Here is a 4,892-nt window from a genome sequence, read left to right as displayed (position 1 = left end):
ATGTGAACTCAGTAAATGTTGCCGTGGGGGGCGGGGTGGGTAGCACTGTGAATGGACCCTCCCGGCGTGTCTCAAATTGTGTTCTGTGCACCACCTGCCAGTGAGTCACCCAGGGGACTAGTTAAAAAGGCAGAATCCCCAGACCCCCGCCCTGGCCTCAAAATTAGAATCTGTGTGTATGGGGGAAGTGGTGAGTGGAGACACCCTGGATTCTGACTTTTCTCAAGCTTCTCAAGCGGTTTTGAAGCAGCTGAAGATGAGCCCCACCGGACCAGGCTGAGATTGGCAATGCAGTCGTCCTTTAAAGCTCCCCTGCAGGAGCAGCTTACAGCTCCTCTTCCAGTGACGGAGAGGCAAGTCCAACACAGGAAAACGCCCCCTACACATTCTGCTGACCTGAATCCTGTCAGAGGGTCCTTAGAGATCCATCTCGGAGAAAGCACTCTCCCCAAATAGACAGTAAGTTTCCAGCAAATCTACATCCCAAGAGGGGCTTCAGCTTTCTTAGCAAGTTTTAGGGTTGTGTGGAATGCTAGATTTGGCTGAATAAAATATTACCTGCCGTGACCGCGAACAGTCACACTGACTGTGGGCCCTGCAAAATGTCCCTGTGGAAATAGAAAACTAGGCCAGAGCTTTCTGGGCAACGAAGGCCATGAATAATGCGCAGAGAATGCAGGGCCTTCTCGTGTTGTTCTTATTGTGCTAATATGTGTGACCACTTTAGAAAGCAGAAAATTCAGGGAAACTCATATGTGGTATGTGGTTACAGGAGAGAATGATGGAGAAGATGATTTCTCTGAAAATCGGGCAATAAGGTTAGCTCACCTTGGGAGAGCTTGCTTGCTGTCAAAGCTGTGTGGAGTGTTTTACATTATTGTTTTATTCACCCTCATTAGTTTACCAGTCGATATCACTTCTCCAAAATAAAATCCAGTGTGGACCACAGTCAAGAAACCATGAGCAAGTGTTCTAGACACTTCAAGCCAACAGGTGAAGCCAGAGACCCTGATCTGTCCGAAAGGTTAGCGGCTTCAGCTCCTGTGAGGTCATCTGCCAGACATGCTTACTGGACAAGGTTGGGGTCTGGTGAGCCGCCAGGGGAAACGGCTTATGGAGGCACAACTCTGTCCTCTTGGGAAAGAAGAACAAACATGTTTGGAACACCTGGTGCTCTTTGCTGCTTTCGCCTGTGACGCTGAGGACACCAGCTGCGAGGGCGCTAAGTGTCAGTCAGTCAACATTTGAAAATCCTCCCCTGTCGGCATAGTACGCACTACAAGGCATCTTGCAGGAGGTGAGTTCCCTGTCTCGAAGGAGTTTACCATCTATTACGGGGAAGGAGTTTGAATTCCTACATGTTTTTATTTATAAACTTGTGAGAGCACAGGGGAAGGAGGAGGAAATTAATTCCCTGGTTACCTTGTCCACGTGACATTGTACTTTCCCAGCTCTGTCTCTGGGGTCTCCGAGATGTCTTCTCTCTGCACCACAGGTCCCATGGGACCCCTCTTCCTGAGCCCTCTTCCTGGATCTACACAGCCTGACTGTAGCTCCTCCAACACCAGAGCCCATCAGAAGCACCAGCAAGGGGTGAGGTTCCTGGCCTCCCGGAACCCGATGTTCTGCTTCGTTCCCAGCTCTGACCCACCCTGGAGGTCTGAGTGTGCCCAGGGCACTGCTGTGGGCTGACGTTCTCCCGGGGGTCAGCCAGTCCCTCTTGTCAGTAGCCTACAGTAACTTAATAGTAACTAAATTAAGCAAGTGCTTAATTCCAGCAGTGACCAAGAAATGCTCCAGCTTATTCATAATAATGTGATAACAACAGGAGAACATTATCACCTAGGTCCCATATTCCAGGCAGTGAGCTTAATAGTATTCAACTAGGATCATGGTATCAGCAGCAGGCAAGGATCTGTCACATGGCCACCCCTCTGTGGATACTTGCTGCCGATGCTAATTTTTCCTTTAAGCATCCTTATTGGATGCTTCTGTGGTGCCCTGCTGCTTTTAGGCAGGCAGATCCATAAAGCTCTCTCCCCTCCTCCTGCATCACCCCACGGTATCCCAGGTCCACTGAGCCACTCAGCCGCATCTTTCCTAGAAGTGGGAGAAAACCCAAACTGCCCCTTACAACATCCCCCATTCTTCTCAGTGTGTTTTGGCGTAAACGTTAGTGTGTGAGTTTTCCTGGTTTTGCTCTTGATATTCGATGGTTAGAGTCTCAGATTTCTACAACCCAAATAATCAAATTTCTTGGTACCTGGCTCTTGAAATCGAAAATCATGTTTTGAAAATTAACATCTCCCTTATTGAGGAAGTTCACAAGAATCCCTGTAGAAAACCCAAAGTCAACAATTGGATTCTCTCTTTACCATTTCCTACTTGACAGCAATCCTCTTCAAAGCCACCTTTGCTGCCAGACCAAAGGAAGAAGGATCACCAATACCAAGAAATGCTGGCATTGGGTAGAGGGCTAAGCTTCAGTTTACCGTCTCCCGTTATCATCCTGGTACACAAGAGGGAAGCAAAACATAGAATTCAAAGCTTTTTTTTTTTTTTTAAGCAGAATAATGAGGATAGTAGAAATATTGAGGACAGGCTGAGAAAGAGTGGGTCAGAGATAATTTATTACAGATGAAGTAAAGACAGAAGGTACATTCCTTTTTCTCACTCTATATTTAGTCTTGTTTAATCATTATTTTTTCATAGAGAGTATTTAGGTCAGAGTTCCTAGTTGTAAGCAAGGAACGAACACTCTGGCCAATTAAGCAGAAAAAGGAATTTATTAAAAGGATCCCAGACATCTCAGAGAAATGTTGGGAGGGCTGGAAAATCAGGCTCAAAGCTGTTGCTGGGAAGAAGCTCTCAAACATCACTGCAGAGGGGGCCTGACGAGGGGGCCCTCATGGTGACCACTGCCACAGAGCACCGGATGCTACTGTTGTCCTGACGCCATGAAGCAGACTTTATCGAATCTGCAAATGCCATAGTCACCCATGACACTTCTGCACCAGGAACTGATCTTGGAACCATGCAGAAACTTCACAATCCTGCTGCCACCAAGGCCATCGAAAGGGCTATGATGCTGAACTGCCTTCCCCAAGAGCTCACTGCCAGTCTAGCCTGATCAGAGAACCCAGAAAATATGAGAATACTATTTTGCAAGGGCAGGGGTGTGAAAATCAATTTTTCTGGGCTCTGTCTACCCTTGTGAGGCCCTAAACATTCAAAAGATGATGGATTAGGAAACTCAATACATGACATTTAAAAAAAAGTAGAGATAGTACTGCTGTGGAGAGATTGCCAGGTTAGATAGTTATGCACAAAGTATAAAAATATAATATAATATGCTATCCTTTGTGTAGCAAATGAGGGAAATAAGAAAAAATATTACTTACAAAAATAAACTTTAGGAGGTTAAAGAAGTCACCATTAAAGGTAATTACCCATGGTGGGGAGAAATGAGGTGGAGGAATAAGGAAGGATGGAAGCAAGAGTTCTTATCCGGATCTGATTTCTGAGTCATTACCTGCTAAAGAATATTATTTCACTTAAATCTCAGTGGCTGCAATCGAAAGCGAAACAAAACAAATAAGCCTGGTTGTATATTAAATTATTAGGGTCACTCCACAGAAGAAAGATGTATTTCAAGTAACTTTAAAACAAATTACCTTGACTCTATACTCTACTGGGAATAAATTCTAAAGAAAAAAAATCTACAACAAAAAAGTTCAGCTTTTTTCAGTTTTTGATATGGTTTTTATTTATTTATTTATTCTTATTTTTTATTGAAGTGCAGTCAAGTCACAAAGTTAGTTTCAGGTGTGCAGCAAAGAGATTCAGTTATACATATACATACACACACACTCACACATATATATTTGTTTTTCTGATTCTTTTCCATTACAGCTCTTTACAAGAAATTGAATATAGTTCCCTGTGCTGTACAGTAGGTCCTTGTTGAATCTTGGTATTGTTTTTAAAAGTAATTTCTGGAGGGGGGGATAATTAGGATTATTTAATTATTTATTTCAATTTTGTTTTTTAGTGGAGGTACTGGGAATTGAACCCAGGACCTCATGCATTCTAAGCATGCACTCTACCACTGAGCTATACCCTCCCCCCACAAGTAGGTTATTTATATTGTAGGATAAAATATAAGGGGAATGATATAAAATTATAAAATTAAAGAAATTAAGTAAAAATACTGTAATGACAAGATTGAATTAGAAATATCCATATGAACTCATATTAAAAAAAAAGCATGTGTATATGTCCATGAATGACTGAAAAATTGTGCTGAACACTGGAATTTGACACAACATTGTAAAATGATTATAAATCAATAAAAAATGTTAAAAAAAAAAAAACCCAAGGCCCAACCCTAAGCATACCCGTTAAGCTTTCTAGAACTATCTTCTTTGCTGTCAGGAAAATTCCAATAAAAGATCCTAGTCATCTAAATGTTCTAAGAGTGGCCTCGCTTTAAGAACCCCAGTCAGTTTTACGTTAAGAAATTATGGTCCCTCTTCATGTGCATGGACCAGTCTTACTGAGGACAAGCTAGAATTACAGTGGCCTTATGAGGAACGTTCTAATTAGACAATATTGTTAAGAAGTGCATTGGAAAGCAAGGACTCCCAAATCAAGCAAAGAGAAAGGGGTACCTCTTTTCATTGAAGCCTAAAAGCTTCAAAATTCCAAAATAACTTTATTGAAAGATTCATTGAAAAAGGCTAATGAAAAATTAAAGATATAAGAAATACCTAAAACAAAAGACTGTAAGACTCACATAACACCTACGGCTTCCCTCTCCCCTTTACTGAGTACTCCTCCTAGTAATCTTCTGTCTGAATTGTCTTTCCACTCTGAAGAGACTACACAGTCAT

General features: G+C 42.4%; 1 non-coding gene across 1 annotated transcript; it reads right to left on the bottom strand.

Moving 5' to 3' along the window:
* Positions 1–4,051: 4,051 nt before the first annotated feature.
* TRNAS-AGA (transfer RNA serine (anticodon AGA)) lies at positions 4,052–4,124 on the bottom strand. The gene has a single exon. It is a non-coding gene; the product is annotated as a tRNA-Ser (tRNA).
* Between the last annotated feature and the right edge of the window lie 768 nt (positions 4,125–4,892).

This window comes from Vicugna pacos, chromosome 8, assembly GCF_048564905.1.
Source record: "Vicugna pacos chromosome 8, VicPac4, whole genome shotgun sequence".
In the NCBI taxonomy this organism is placed as follows: domain Eukaryota; kingdom Metazoa; phylum Chordata; class Mammalia; order Artiodactyla; family Camelidae; genus Vicugna; species Vicugna pacos.
Note: the sequence above shows the minus strand (reverse complement) of the source record. Positions and strands in the feature narration are given on the sequence as shown.